The following is a 16,661-nucleotide window of genomic DNA, read 5'->3' as shown; positions in this document are numbered from 1 at the left end:
GCATACACACAGCTGTGTGGTCGGGCTTGGGCTCTAGCTCTGGGGGAAGAACAGGGGGTGAAAACAGCTTTGTGACAACTGAGCAAAGAGGAGCCAGCACAGAAGGGTCTGGTGGGAGGAAAGGGGAAGGTGAAGGAAGGAATCTTGCTCTCCTTTCTCCTCCTACTTAGTGGCTGAGGCGTGTGACCCCAGCAAGGGGCCAAAGTAGGAGGTACCTACTTGGATCCCATTAGGGAGAGGCCACTCCAGGACTGGTTAACTGGCATTGCCAGGCAGTGGAGTACCAGCCATAAGAATAGAGACAAGCTGTTCCAATTTCTGCACAGCTTGTTTCCCGGCCTCTAGTACTTTCCTCGTGATTGTCTCCTGGCTTTCATAATCCAGGATGACTTCCTTGGTGTTGAGGGAGAAGCCAAAGGCTCAAAGTCCATGGCGCTTTGCAACTAGAACTTCTGGTACTGTGCTCATGCCGACAGCATCTGCCCCCACCCAGCTTCTGCAGCAGGTGAGGCCACAGTCTCATAGATGGGGCCTGCCACCATCACACACGTGCCTTGCTGAAGCTTTCTCTGCCCCCCCATTTGTTTCCAGGCACCGTGAGCCTTCTGCCTCATATCCCGGTCATAGGCCTCAGACATGACAGGGAAACAAGTTCCAAACCTGTCATCATTGGGCCTTCTGAGAGGGCTCGAACCACAGAAACCAGGTAGGTTGATGTGATGACAGACCAGCATGATGTCTCCAACCTCAAACTTGGAGCTGCATCAGTGACCACCAGGGTGTCCACACCCGGAAGGCAGAAAACCCTCACTGGGATTGTCACCTTTGAGAGCAGATCACCTTCATCCCTGTGGAACCCTCCTGCATCATCACTCAGGATCTGCCATTCAGGAATGCAGACACATGGGTGTTTGGCTGGCACTGTGCTTTGGGGAAAGTTTGGTATCTCACTCTAGTGAAGATCTAGGCCCGAGTCAACTGATTGGCCAGACCTCCTAACCCAGGACCACAGATCGCTGCCACTCGAGGCCAGTGTTTGTTGTGGCACAGGGGCCATTTTGCAGTTCTGATATTCTTCATATGTAAATCCATTCTCCCTGGTCCCACAGACTCCCTCTCCGGGAGCCTGCCCTTCTATACTCGGATACACTCTGCTGAGCTGTTGTCGCTGAGTAGGGTGAGGCGCATGGTTGTTCTCTCACCCCTCTTTTTTTTTTTCCAAATGTTTATTTATTTACTTTTGAGAGAGACAGCATGAGTGGGGGAGAGGCAGAGGGAGAGGGAGAAAGAGAAACTCAAGCAGGCTCCCCACTGTCAGCGCAGAGGCGGATGTGGGGCTCAAACTCACGAACCATGAGATCACAACCTGAGCCCAAATCAAGAGTCAGTCTCTTAACTGACTGAGCTACCCAGGTGCCCCGTTCTCTCACCCCCCTTAATCAACCTTGTGCTAGGAGTCCTAGTTACTACAATAAGACAAGAAAAGGAAATAAAAGATATGCAGATGGGGGGCACCTGGTGGTTTAGTTAGTAGTAGGGCATGCCACTCCTGATCCCAGGGTTGTGAGTTCATGTATGTCCCCTAATGGGCTTAGAGCTTACTTAAAAGAAAAAGAAAAAAAAAAAAAGATACGCAGATTGGGAAGGAGTTACAGGCGACATGATTATCTATGTAGAAAATCCCAAAATGACTTCTGGAGTTAATAAATAAATATAGCAAAGTGTTAACTCATACTGATGTAAACAAATGATTAAATAAATAAATGAATAGGGGAGAAGTGATAAATCTCCTGTGCAGAAGAATTCCAAATAATTTATGTTAAAGTCCTAAACCGCAGTACTTGTGACTGTGACTTTACTTGGAAAGTCTTTGCAGATGGGATCAAGTTAAGATGAGATCACTAGGGTGGGCCCCCATCCAGTATAATTGGTATTCTTATAACAGAGGGACACAGACAAAGACAACAGGGGAAGAACACCTGGTGCCAGTGGAAGCAGGCACACTGGAGTGTTACATAACAAACCAAGGAACCCCAAGGTTTGCCAGCAGCACCAGAAGCTAGGAGGGGGCACAGATGAACTTCTCTAGAAACTTCAGAGAGATGGGGCACCTAGGTAGCTCAGTTGATTGGACATCCGACTTCAGATCAGGTCATGATCTCACAGTTGGTGAGTTTGAGCCCCATGCCGGGCTCTGTACTGACAGCTCAGAGCCTGGATCCTGCTTCAGATTCTGTGTCTCCCTCTCTCTCTGCCCCTCCCCAACTCACCCAGGCGCGTGTGCTCTCTCTCTCTCAAAAATAAATAAACATTTAGAAACTTCAGAGAGAACATGGCCTTGCTGACACCTTGATTTCAGACTTCCAGCCCCCAGAACTGTGAGAGAATAAATTTGTCATTTTAAGCCACCTAGTTTGTGTTAGTTTGTTACTCAACCCTAGAAATTATTACACCCCCTGAAGGAGCCTGAACATAACTCCCTACTCCTCCTCTATGTGTATGTTGGACATAGTGACTTCTTTCTAATGATAACAGTATGGAAAGAGGGAAAAAGAATACTTTGTGGAGAAACCTGACCACCTCAGCCAGGGGATTAAGGTCAGTATCAACAATGATAACTCATACTGATGTTGTGTACCTTGATATGATATAATGAACATGGGTCTTTTTCTCGGTGGTTGTCTTCCCCAAAACCTATAATGTCAAGCTAACCATGAGAGAAACATTGGAGAAATTCCAGTAGAAGAGCATGGTACAAAAGGGACTAGTGCTCCTCAAAATTGTCAAGACCCTCAAAACCAAGGAAAGTCTGAGAAACTCTCATAGCCAAGAAGAGCCCAAGGAGATAACGCATGGCAATATGGTATCTTGAATGGGATCCTGAATCAGAAAAAGGACATTAGGTAAAAATCAAAATCCATTTAAAGTTTCTGAAAAGACAATAAAACACAAATACTGCCAAAATGTCAATATTCTAAAAAAAAAAAAAATTTGTAAAAGTTAACAGCATTTTTTAAAAGGGGATCAAGTTTATTGTGGTATTTGCTCTAGAAAAATTTATCAATGGATCCTTATACCAGCTCTAGTGGTCACTATAATAGGTCAATTGTTTTCCACTGAAGTTTTGTGTTCTTTGTAGCAAGATTGTTCCAAGTGACTCCTTTACTTGGTGATTGTGGATGAAAAATGAGATCCAGAAAGCTAATCTGGCCAGGTGATCCCTTAGAAATATACAGAAAGAATGAAATCCTGACTAACACAGAGCAGTTGTATATAATCATTTTAGTTAAAAAAATCATCCTTATAGGGGAAATACTATTTTTTCACTACACATTACATTATGGAAACTAAGGCACGGAGAAATTTAATAATCTGCCCAGATCATATAGCAAGTAAGTGGTCTAGCTGAAATTTGAGTCTAAGTTCCAGACTCTGGATCTAGACACTCTAGCATAGCGTGGGAAGCCAAACTGTAATAGAGAATTTCATGATACTTTATGAAATCAGAAGAAGAGGAAGTCTGAAGGGATGTTTTATGCAAGTCATAATAAACTATCCCAACCCCACAAGTTAGTACATTTTTAGAGAAAGCATAACATAGGGATTCAAAATGTGGGCTCTGGAACCAGGCTGCCAGAGCCCAGATCCCAGCTCTGCCGCTATCTTGCTGTATGATCAAGGCAAGTTACTTAGCTTCTGTGGTCAGCACAATAATGTTGTCTCTAAAGATGTCCATGTCCCAATCCCCAGAACCTGGGAATATGTTAGGTTACATAGCGAAGGAGAATTAAAGTTGCAGATGGAATTAAAGGGACTAAAGAACTGACCTTAAGATAAGGAGATTGTCCTGGGTTTCCTGGGGTAGGCCCAATGGGATCACAAAGGTCCTTAAAAGTGGATGAAGTCCCCAGAGAAAAAGAGATGTGACAATAGAAGCAAGATCGAAGTGATAATGTATGAGAACTCAGTCCACCAATGCTGGCTTTAAAGTCGGAAGGGAGAGGGTGCCTGGGTGGCTCCGTCCATTGAACCTCTGGCTCTTGAGTTCAAGCCCTGTATTGGGCTTTACACTGACAATGCACAGCCTGCTTGGAATTCTTTCTCTACCCTCTCCCCATCTCAAAATGGATAAACTTAAAATAATAATAATAATAAATAAATAAAAGACCAAAGCAAAAAAAAGTTGGAAGGGAACCATGAGCCAAGGGATGCAGGCAGCCCGTAAAAACTGCAAGGAAAGGGTGCCTGGGTGGCTCAGTCTGTTAAGTGTCCTACTTTGGCTCAGATCATGATCTCATGGTTCAAGAGTTCAAGCCCTGCATCCGGCTTTGTGCTGACAGTGCACAGAGCCTGCTTGGGATTCTCTCTCTCTCTCTCTCTCTGCCCCTCCCTCACTTGCACTTTACTCTCTCTCTCTCTCTGATAAATTAACTTTAAAAAATAATAATAAAATAGAAAAATAAAAGCTGCAAGGAAACAGAATTGCCTTAAAGACTTCCGGAGGAAAGCAGCCTCACTTACCCCTTAATTTCAGTCCAGTGAGACCTATTTCAAACCTCTGACCTCAAGAACTCTAAGATAAATTTCTGTTTTTTTAAGTCACGTAGCTTGTGGTGTTTTATTATAGTAGCAGTGGAAAGCTAACACACCTTCTCCATTTCACAGTTTCCTCACTTATAAAATAAAGTTTTCTCATTATCTCTATTATTGTGAAATTAGAAAAGAAAATATAGGGGCACCTGGCTGGCTCAGTTGGCAGGGCATGCAACTCTTAATCTCAGAGTGGTGAGTTCAAGTCCCACGTTGGGTGTAGAGATGGAAGGAAGGAAGGAAGGAAGGAAGGAAGGAAGGAAGGAAGGAAGGAAGGAGAGGAGAGGAAGGAAGGAAAGGAAGGAAGATGGGAAGGAAGGAAGGAAGGAAGGAAGGAAAGGAAGGAAGAAAAAAAGGAAGGAAGGAAGATGGGAAGGAAGGAAGGAGAAAAGAAAAGAAGGAAGGAAGGAAGGAAAAAAGGAAGGAAGGAAGGAAAGGAAGGAAGATGGGAAGGAAGGAAGGAGAAAAGAAAAGAAGGAAGGAAGGAAGGAAGGAAAAAAGGAAGGAAGGAAGGAAGGAGAGGAAGGAAGGAAAAAAGAAAGGAAGGAAGGAGGAAAAAGAGAGAGTGAGAAAGAGATAAAGAAAATACAGATAGAACCATAAAAGAATGCCTAGCACATAGTAAATTGCTGAAAAATGCTAGAAAAATAGTAAATATAAACAACTGAGGGAAGAAACCACAACAGATGCTAAAAAGATTAAATGAAATGTTGTTCAGTAACAGGATGTCAGAATGGTGACCAAGCGTTACCCCATAGTTTACATACTAAATGCAAAAAGGGGAAGCATCTTTACAATGGAGAAATCTAGCAACCACCATCTAAACTCAGTCTTCAAACATAACATCGCCAGAGGTAGAACAACCTAACACTGATGTCCCTCCTGATAGGAGGCAATGTTAAAGTACATTATCTTTGAAATATTTCTTACCAGAAAAGTTAACCTGAATCTAATCAAGCTGTAGAGCTGACTTTCAGTTGGCAGGAAATACAAAGAATAGAGGAAGAAGTTAAATAACAACACGAAGAAACACCGAGATAAATCCGGAATGTGGGGACACCGTAGAACTGCCCTTGTCTCTTCAAAAATGTTGCATCATAAAATAAAAAAGGCTGTGAGGGAGTGGTTCTCTCTCCACAAAGTCGTTCAGGAGACAAGGCCTACCCCATCTGTGATGCTGCCATCACTAACACACCTCCTATAAGGAAGAGAAAGGGGACGTGCAGAATCTTTCATGGTGGCTTTTAATAGATCACCTGAGAAAGTGGTACCCATCAGCTTCCACTGGCATTTCTTTGACCATAACTTCACTTGACCCCCACCTAACTGCAGGAGGGTTGAGAAAGTGGCTGGAAGCTTGGAGAAAAGAGGAAAGGGGTTCAGGGTGCATCTAGCCAGCCTCCCCACACATATAACACCCTTTTACCCTTCCAGGAGTGCAGGTCTCAGCATGGCCTCTGCCAGGGAATCCTGAGCTGTGCACTCCCTCAGTCCTGAGCCCTTTCTCCATCTGACACGGACCGGTAACCCAGTGTCCTCCTTTCTCTCCTCATCCCCCATAGTGAGTCAGTCTCCAAAGACCAACATCTCCAACCTTACGTATCTCTAAATAGCCATCACCTCTCTGACCACAACTGCCAGGGCTCAGTGCATCAGCCTCCCATCTGGCCTCCCTTCATGCAAGGCTCTTGCTCTGAAAGGATTTATATTCTTGTGTAAGGCTGAAAGTGAGCAAATAAATAAAAAGACAAAATAATTTAAGATGATGGTAGGTGGTAAGTATGAAGGAAGCAGAGGCTGAAGTGATAAAGAATGACTATCTAGGGGTGGGGAAGAAGAGCTAAATTACGCAGGGTGGTCAGTGAAAGCCACCCTGAGGACATAGCTGTGGCAGATAGCGATACCCAGAATCATCCAGAAGAACACTATTTCCATTCTGTGTAAACCCAGACACTCCCTCTTCAACTCCCTCTTCCATGTTCCCTCCACTTGAAGTTGGACAGGTCTTTTGACTTGCTCAACTAATAAAGTACAGCAGAAGTGATGCTATGTGACTTCTGTCATAAAAGACAATACAGCTGGGGCGCCTGGGTGGCTCAGTTGTTTAAACGACCAATTCTTGATTTTGCTCAGGTCATGATCTGAGGGTTTGTGAAATCGAGCCCCATGTCAGGCTCTGCACTGACAGTGTGGAGCCTGCTTGGGATTCTCTCTCCCTCCCCCCTTCTCTGCCCCTCCCCCACTCGTGCATGCTCGAGCTCTGTCTCTCTCCCTCTCTCAAAATAAATAAATAAACTTAGGAAAAAAAAGTGAAAGACAATACAGCTTCCATCTAAATCTTTTGGGACACTTCTCTAGAAACCAAGCCACATGAACAACCAAGGCCCCCCAGGCTTCCACGCTGCCCGCCATGTGGGTAAGCCATCTAAGAAGCAGATCCCCAGTTCTCTGGTGATTTGCCCCAGCTGATGCTGCTTGGAACAAAAATGCATCTTTCCCATCAAGCCAAGCCCAAATTACAGATATATAAGCAAAATAAATGACTTCTGTTTTGAAGCCACTGAGTTTTGGAAGGTTTCATTAGAGAGCAATAGTACTGGACTGAGGCCTAAATACTAAGGAGCCAGCCATGAGGAAATCCTCACGGAGCATTTTAAGCATTGCCAACAACAAATCCTGTGGTGCTGAGACAGGAACAAGCTTAGCACGCTGAAGGAACAGACACAGCCGTGGGGCTGAGGGAGAGAGCAGCACACGTGTGACTGGAGAGAACGGCTGAGCCCACATTGCACAGAGCCTCGCTCACCATGGGAAGAAGTTAGAAACGAATCAAAAGTGCAGTGGGAGTCTTTGGAGCGAAGTGAGAAGGGATTTGTCTCGTCCTTGAAAAGACGGCTCTGGCCGCTGTGAGGAGGGCTGTCTGTAGGCAGACAAGCGTGGAAGCAGGGAGACCAGTTAGCAGACCACTGCACTTGTCCACGATGTCCATAGAGGCAGCAGGCCCTACTGATGGAAATGATAGGAAGTGAGGGAGAAGGAAAAATAAACACAAACTTCTAGGTTTTTCTCTCAAGCAGCCGGGTGAATAACAATGGTACTGGCTGGATGGGGAAGGCTTGGGGAAGAGCAGAGAGGGTAGTGGTGGGGGGAGACTTCCCGTTCCCTCAGGATGTTGGATTTCGATGTGGTTAGAGAAAGAATTCAAGCTGGTTAAATAATTCTCACTAAGCAGTTATGGGCAGGCTAGTACAGAGCTTCTGGGTCTGATGGGAGTGGAAATTCTGATAAGTACTTGGCTTTTCTTAAGAATTCCTTTCTGGTTTTCGTTTGCCTATATAGATTTAAGAACCTCCATGCAGAGTGTGGTTGTTACAATTGCTGTGGCAAACATCCCAGTTGGAAGCTGAAACACACCCAAAGGAGGAAATTGAACTCAACATGGAGGGGACCCAGCCAGGCACTTTCCCAAACCATACTCCATTAGCCAGTCTGGAGAAGAGCTCCTGAGTGTCCAAGAGGAGGGAACTGGGCTTTAGGTGTTCACTGAAAGAATGACTAAAAAAAGAGGGCAAAGAACAACGAGCTCCTGGAAGGACTCTCAAAGCAGGAAAAGACCTAAGCTGCTAGAAAGCTGCTAGATCTCCTATGGGGAGAGGGAGAAGGAGGGGTACAGGGTGGCCCCAGAGGAGAAGAAGGGATCCTAGGCCAGGCCACAACTATATGCCTTCCTCACCTTTCCTTCCTTGCCTTTTTCCTTACTTCCTCCCCTTTCTTCTCCAGCCACAGTTGGAGGAGCTTGCCCATTCCATTCAACTCTCTCCTTCCACAGGATGCACCACTCCCAGAGCTGAGAAGGAAGGTTACTCTCTTCACCTGGTCTTCAACAAAGATCATTCATCCATCTTGGGCTTCTTGGAGATCACATCACAGGATCCCATGTTGGACTGGTCAACAGAGGGAAGCAGGGTGTTCAGCCAGTCTCTATACAGGCAAAGAATGGGCAATCACAACAGCAGGGACGGGTCACTCAGTGACCTGAGTCCCTTTGCCGATTCCCACTCAGAGTCCCAATTCCACTAACTCCTCTTGTCTGTATTTTTCATGTTTGTTCAATTTTTTCCCAACTGTCTCCTCCGAGGGCTCACAGTACCTACTGCCCAAATATTACTTCTTCACTCTCTCTCCAAAATATGGCAAGGGGTCTCAAGAGCCAATGATAACACATACCTGGACATTGCTTCGTTTATTCATTCAATAAGTCTAGGGACACCTGGGTGGTTCAGTCAGTTAAGTGACCGGCTTTGGCTAAGGTCATGGTCTCTCAGTTTGTGAGTTCGAGCCCCACATCGGGCTCTGTGCTGACAGCTCAGAGCCTGGAGCCTGCTTTGGATTCCATGTCTCCCTGTCTCTTTGCCCCTCTCCTGCCCACACTCTGTCTCTCAAAATAATAAATATTAAAAAAATAAGTCTTTATTGAGCTCCTACCACATAGGATTATTAAAAAGGCTTGACAGTGATCCAAGTGAAAGATAATGGAAACTTGGACCAGTATGGAGGTAATGAAAAGTGGTTGGATGGTAGATACATTTTGAATGGTGGAGCAAACAGGATTCCCTAATGGACTGGACATGAGGTGTGAAGGAAGAAGGGAAGGATGCATGGGGTGCCAGGCTGGCTCAGTCTGTGGAGCATACGACTCTTGAGCTCAGGGTCGTGAGTTTGAGCCCCACATTGGCCACAGAATTTACTTAAATTTTAAAAAAATTTTTTTAAAGAAGAGAGGGGCACCTGGGTGGTTCAGTCGGTCAAGTGTCCGACTCTTGATTTTGGCTCAGCTCATAATCTCACAGTTTGTGAGATGGAGCCCCGTGTTGGGCTCTGCACTGTCAGTGCTTGGGATTCTCTCTCTCTGCCCCTCCCCCCCCCCCACACTAAATAATCATTTTTTTAAAAAAGAAGAGAAGGATGCCTCCAAGTTTTTGGCCTATATATCTTTAAGAGGCTATGCCTCTGTATTGCCATTTTCTGCCATAGGAAAGACTGCAAGACAAGTAAATTGAAAGAAATAAATCAATGGGGACATGTTAAGTTTGAGATGCTTATTTAGACATTCCAGTGGTAATATTCAGATAGCAGTCCAAAGTTCCTGAGAAAGGTCCAGGCTATATAAGTAAAAATTTTCAAAACCTTAGCCTGCCTTTCTCTGTTCATAAGTAAAAAGAAATATTGGAATTAGAGGAGCCTACAGAATCTCAACCAGTAAACATCAGGAAGCATAAGATTAAGCAAGATATCTGGAAATACTGTGACTAACATTGCCTGACAGAGTTGGAGAGTCACCTCTCCCAGAGACTAAGTGAGATAATGTATTTAAATAGACTTTAGAGCTTCTAAGCTCCTATACACATGGGCACCATTACTAAATCTGTCTACAGCAGTCTCCTAACCCATAGGGACTAATGTAGGAATAGTCTTACTCCTGCTAAAATGGAAATCCACCAATGGTCTTTCCAGGTCCCTTCCCTCACAAGGGCAATATGACTATTAAAAACCAAACACCCTTTCCTCTCTCAGTAAACTTTTTTCATCCCTTTACCTGGGCCTATCCCTTTTCCTATTTACAAAATAAAAGCTTCCATGCATATTAATGAAAACAAACAGAGGGTAGGGGAAAGGGAGTAGGGAAAAGAGCAAGACCTTATATAGCAATAACCAACCTTAAATTTCTTGTTATGTGTTTTTTGGGGTTTTTTTAGTTTGTTGTACGGTGCCTGGATGGCTGTCGGAAAAGCAAGCTTTTTTTTTTTTTTTTTAATATTTATTTATTTTTGAGAGAGAGAAAGAGCATGAGTGGGAAGGGAGCAGAGAGAGAGGGACACAGAATCTGAAACAGGCTCCAGGCTCCCAGCTGTCAGCACAGAGTCTGATGCAGGGCTCAAACCCACGAACCGTGAGACCGTGACCTGAGCCAAAGTCTCACGCTTAACCAACTGAGCCACCCAGACGCCCCAGAAAAGCATGCGACTCTTAACCTCAGGGTCATGAGTTCAAGCCACATGTTGGGTATAGAGATTACTAAAGAAAATTCAAAGGGGTGCCTGGGTAGCTCAGTCGGATAACCATCCAACTTCTGCTCAGGTCATGATCTCACAGTTCATGAGTTCGAGACCCACATCGGGGTCTCTGCTGTCAGTGCAGAGCCCACTTCAGATCCTCTGTCCCCCTCTCTCTCTTCCTTTCCCCTGCTCATGCATGCACTCTCATAAATAAATAAATAAATAAATAAATAAATTTGTTGCTTTATTTTGAAATGTTTGGTGTCAGTGTAATTATTGTTCTTTTGTTGATTATTTGTTTTTTCTCTCTAGATGTTTGGGTGGGGTTTTTTTTTTTTCCATTTGGGTTTGTTTTTTTTTAATAGACTTTTTTTAAGAGTAGTTTTAGATTCACAGCAAAATTGAGTGGAAAATACAGAAAGCTCCTATTTACCTCGTATGATATAATGATTTATAAGCAATATGTATTTGGCCATATAGTTCTCAGATATATTTGGTCTTCATAATATATATTTCCCAGATATATGTATTCTTCCTCCATAGTTTCTGAAAACGTTTCAGAGACATAAAAGTGAAATGAGTGTCTTATTATTGAAGGTGACTTTTGGACCCCACTCAAGGGTGGGATCTGATTGCCAGATGGACGAACCAGGTGATTAAACGGTTGTAACTTTCAGTCCCGCCCCTTTCACAGAGGTGAGAGGAGTTAGCGGTTGATTCAGCCAATGACCAATGACTTAGACAATCATGATTATGTAATGAAACCTTCATAAAAACCCAAGAGGAGAGCTTTTTGGTCTTTTTATTCCAGAGAGCTTTCACACTTAAGGAACTGTATGTTTCCACATACCACCAGGTCAGGCCCCAAGCTCCACAGAGACAGAAGCTCCTTTGTTGGGGAACTTGCTGTACGTATCTCTTCATCTGGCCGTTGATTCATATCCTTTATCATACCTTTTTCTGTATCATTTCCTTTAATAGAAAACATAAGTGTTTCCCTGAGTTCTGTGAGCCACTTTAGTAAATTAATCCATCCTAAGGAGGAGGTTGTTGGAATTTCCAATGTGTAGCTAGTAGGTCAGAAACACAGGTAATAGTGTGGGGCTTGTGACTGGTGTCTGAAGTGGGAGGTGGGGGCAATCTTGTACAACTAAACTCTTAACCTATGGAACCTGATTCTATCTCTGGGTCGGTAGTGTCAGAGTTGAGTTAAATTTTTGGACACCCTGCTGGTATCCAAGAATTGCCTGGTGTTTTGTGGGGTGAACCCCTACACGTTGGGTCTGAGAATTCTAAAAGACCCCCTGACACCTAAACACAGACTGTCAACATCCTATACCAGAGTGCTACATTTGTGGGGTGCCTAGGTGACCCAGTCAGTTGAGCATCTGACTCTTGACTTTGGCTAAGGTCATAAACCCAGGGTCATGTGATGGAGCCCGGTGTTAGTCTCTGGGCTGACCATGCAGCCTGTTTATGATTCTTTCTCTCTAACAAACTGAGCGTTGATTGGTGGGGCGGCGGGAAGAGGAAGAGGGAAGGAGAAATTGCAAGATGAGCATTGAGGAGAGCACTTGTTGGGATGAGCACTGGGTGTTATATATAAGTGATGAATCATGGGAACCTACTCCCAAAGCCAAGAGCACACTGTATATATAACACTGTATGTTAGCTAACTTGACAATAAATTATATTAAAAAAAATTATCTGTCTCTCTCTAAAAAAAAAGTATTCTTGACCATTGATACCTTTGTTACAATTAATGAACCTATATTAACATTATTATCACTCAGAGTAGTTTCACTCTTGGTGCTGTACATTCTATGAGTTTGGACAAATGTATAATGTTATGCATCCACCATTGCAGGATCATACAGAATAGTTTCACTCTCCTAAAAATCCTGTACTCCACCTATTCATCTATCTTCCTCAATAATACCTGCCAAACACTGATCTTTTCACCATCTCCATAGTTTTCAGAATTTTTTTTGCATTTTTACAGACTGTCATATACTTGGAATCAAAAATATGTTTGTAGCCTTTTCAAGATCGGCTTCTTTCACTTAGTAATACGCATTTAAGTTTCCTCCATATCTTTTTATGAGTTAATAGCTTATTTCTTTTTTAGCTCTGGATAGTCCACATATTGATGTAAAATGTTTGTTTACCTGTTAACCTACTCAGTCACTGGTTGTTCTCTGGATGCTTTTAACATCATCTCCCTACCTTTGATCTTCTGCAGTTTCCCTAAAAAGAGTGTAAGGTGAATTTATTTAAATTTTTTAATTTATATTTATTCTTGGGATTCATTCTAATTTCTGAATCAGAGGATTCATATTTTTCATCAGTTCTGGGAAATTTCTCAGGCAATTTATCTTTGAATAGTGTCTTTTCTCTATTTTCTCCATGCTTTTATTCTAGAAGCCAGTTGTCTATATGTTAGACCTTCTCATTGCATCATTCATTTTTCCTAACATTTCTTTGTTTCTCTGTATTATATTCTGAATAATTCCTACAGATCTATCTTCTAGTTTATTAACTTCCTCTTTAATTATATCCAATTTGCTTTTTGACCTGTTCGCTTAGTGTTTTAAATACTTTACTCTTGGGGCGCCTGGGTGGCTCAGTCGGTAAAGCGGCCGACTTCGGCTCAGGTCATGATCTCGCAGTCCGTGAGTTCGAGCCCTGCGTCGGGCTCTGTGCTGACAGCTCAGAGCCTGGAGCCTGATTCAGATGCTGTGTCTCCCTCTCTCTGACCCTCCCCCGTTCATGCTCTGTCTCTCTCTGTCTCAAAAATAAATAAACGTCGGGCGCCTGGGTGGCTCAGTCGGTTAGGCATCCGACTTCGGCTCAGGTCATGATCTCGTGTTCCGTGAGTTCGAGCCCTGCGTCGGGCTCTGGGCTGATGGCTCAGAGCCTGGAGCCTGCTTCGGATTCTGTGTCTCCCTCTCCCTCTGACCCTCCCCCATTCATGCTGTCTCCCCCGTCTCAAAAATAAAATAAACGTTAAAAAAAAATTTTTTTTAAATAAATAAACGTTAAAAAAATTTTTTTTAATAAAAAAATACTTTACTCTTTTATTTATTTATTTATTTATTTATTTATTTTGAGAAATAGAACGCAAGAGAGGCAGAGAGAGAAGGAGAGAGACAGAATCCCAAGCAGGCTCTGCACTGTCAGCGTGGAGCCCAATGCAGGACTTGAACACACGAACTGTAAGATCATAACCTCAGCTGAAATCAAGAGTTGGATGCTTAATCAACTGAGCCACGCAGGCACCTCAATATTTTACTTATTTTTTGTTGAAGTATAGTTGAGATACAATGTTATATTAATTTCGGTGTTTTATATATATATTTTTAATGGTTAAAAAACACAGAACATAAAATCTACCATCCTATCCATTTTTAAGTGTACATTTCAGGAGTATTAAATATATTTACATTATTGTGCAGCCAGTCTCCAGAACTTTTTCATCTGACAAAACTGAAACTCTGTACCCATGAAACAGCAAATCCTCATTTTCCCTTCCCCCTGGTAACCACCATTCAACTTTCTGTTTCTATGAATTTGACTACTTTGTGATTTTTTAAAGATTTTATTTCATTTCATTTCATCCCATTTCATGTCATGTCATGTCATTTTATATAATCTCTACACCCAATGTGGAGCTCGAACTTACAACTCCAAGGTCAAAAGTCATACGCTCCACTGACTGAGCAGCCCTATGCCCCAAATTTGACTACTCTGGATACCTCATATAAGTGGGATCATACAGGGCACTTGGCTGGCTCACTCAGAGGAGCATGTGACTCTTGATCTCAGGGTTCTGAGTTTGAGCTCCATGTTGGGTATAGAGATTACTAAAAAAATAAAATAAACTTTAGGAAAAAGGGAGATTATACAGTATTTATCTTTTTGTAACTATCTTATTTCAGATAGTATAATGTTCCCAAAGTTCATCCATGTTGTAACATGTAACAGAATTTCTTTTTAAGGTTAATAATATTCCATTGTATGTACATACCAGCTTGTTTATCATTCATTCATCAATGAACACTTGGGTTGCTTCTACATTTTATCTATTGGAAATAATGCTGCTATAAACATGAATGTGAAAATATCTCTTTGGGGTATATCCATGGAAGTCGGATTTCTGGATCATATGGTAACTGCCCTACTGTTTTCCACAGCACCTGTAATATTTTACATTACTACCAACAATACACAAAGCTTCCGGTTTCTCCACTTCCTCATCAACACTTGTTATTTTCTGCATGTAGGGTTGCATAATGTTTGTTTGGGGCAGAATAAAGCACAATTGTCTTGGAACAACAAACATAGACTCCTCAATTTTGAAGTTCCTCATTTTTGAGGGAAGTTTCCAACCACCCTACTGTAGTTGATTGTTCTTTGGCCAACCTGAGATACAGACTGAAAGGGGAGTTCCATGGATGTGTGAAAATAAGGTGCAATAGTGTTTCCCCACAGCTTCTGTAGGTCAGTCCCCAGAGAAATTTGAAAATAGACCTCTGGGACACCTGGGTGGCTCAGTCAGTTAAGCATCTGACTCTTGATTTCAGCTCAGGTCGTGATCTCACAGTTGTGAGACTGAGCCCTGAGTCTGGCTCTATGCCCAGGGTGGAGCCTTCTTAAGATTCTCTCTCTCCCTCTCTGTCTGCTCCTCCCACTTTTGTGCACGGGCTCTCTCTCTCTCTCCCTCAAAAGAAGAAAGAAAGAAAGAAAGAAAGAAAGAAAGAAAGGAAGGAAGGAAGGAAGGAAGGAAGGAAGGAAGGAAGGAAGGAAGAAAGGAAGAAAGAAAGAAAGAAGAAAATAAATGACAATTTTATTTTATTTTATTTTATTTTTTGGAGCTCAGAACCCTGGGTTTCACTTCTGGTACCTTGGCTCAGAGGATTTGTGATGTTAGGCAAACCTTCTCCAGGAATTTTCTTTTTCAGGGAATACAGCTAACTCATCTCTGGCTCCAAGGCTGGCACAATGGCTGTCACAGTTCTCTGAATGCTTGTTCTTCCTTATCTGTGCATTGTTTTGTTTTATTTTTTAATTGTCTTTATAGAACAGTGAAAAATCCACCTTTATGGGAAGTCTTTGCATTTCTATGTGGTTCTTTGCACCACGGCAAGCCAGACAAAAACATGACTCTGTGATTCCCACTCAGGGAAATATGTGGAAATAAAATGACTCTTGCTATGGCAGTGAGACCACTGGGTGGGAAGAAAGGTGTACATGGCACCAGTGATGAAGTTTTGGGGTGATGGTGGGGTGGTCCGGAGCTGACGCCCAATAAAGAATTCTTGAAGACATCTTTGGTACAAAAAGGTGATTTTAGAGTTCCCCAGCACTGGCTGCTCCCTGGTCCCTGTCGCAACCACAGCTGAAGAACAACCACAGTTCGAATTGTTCACGAAGGCTGGCAGTGATGGGCCAAGACTGGGAACTGCGCCTTCCCCAGAGACTGTTCATGGTACTCTGGCTCAAGGGAGTCCCCTTCAACGTCACCGCTGTTGACACGAAAAGGCTGACTGAAACAATACAGAAGATGTCCCAGGAGGGTAGCTCCCAGTCCTGCCATATGGCACCGAAGTGCACACAGACACCAACAAGACTGAAGAGTTTTTGGAGGTGGTGCTGTGCCCTCCCAGGTACCCGAAGCTGGCAGCTCTGAACCCTGGATCCAACACTGCTGGACTGGACATATTTGCCAGATTTTCTGCTTACATCGAGAATTCCAACCCAGCACTCAATGAAAATTTGGAGAAGGGGCTCCTGAAAGCCCTGAAAGAGATATTAGGCAATACCTTGGGGACCTCTAAAGCTAGGACGGTCCTTCAGAACTGTCCCAAATTAAGGCAAAGGGGCATGTGTTTGTACTGCATATTTACTAGTCATTGGATGCCACCTGTCACCAGGGAGGGGCTTAAAATTGGCAAAGCAGCTACATGCAACTGAAAGCAGCTCTCTGTATAAGCTGTCAGCAGACAACATTCCTGG

General features: G+C 43.3%; 1 pseudogene; it reads right to left on the bottom strand.

Moving 5' to 3' along the window:
- Positions 1-255: 255 nt before the first annotated feature.
- LOC131513092 (purine nucleoside phosphorylase-like) lies at positions 256-8,484 on the bottom strand (annotated as a pseudogene).
- Between the last annotated feature and the right edge of the window lie 8,177 nt (positions 8,485-16,661).

This window comes from Neofelis nebulosa, chromosome 5, assembly GCF_028018385.1.
Source record: "Neofelis nebulosa isolate mNeoNeb1 chromosome 5, mNeoNeb1.pri, whole genome shotgun sequence".
Lineage (NCBI taxonomy): Eukaryota > Metazoa > Chordata > Mammalia > Carnivora > Felidae > Neofelis > Neofelis nebulosa.
Note: the sequence above shows the minus strand (reverse complement) of the source record. Positions and strands in the feature narration are given on the sequence as shown.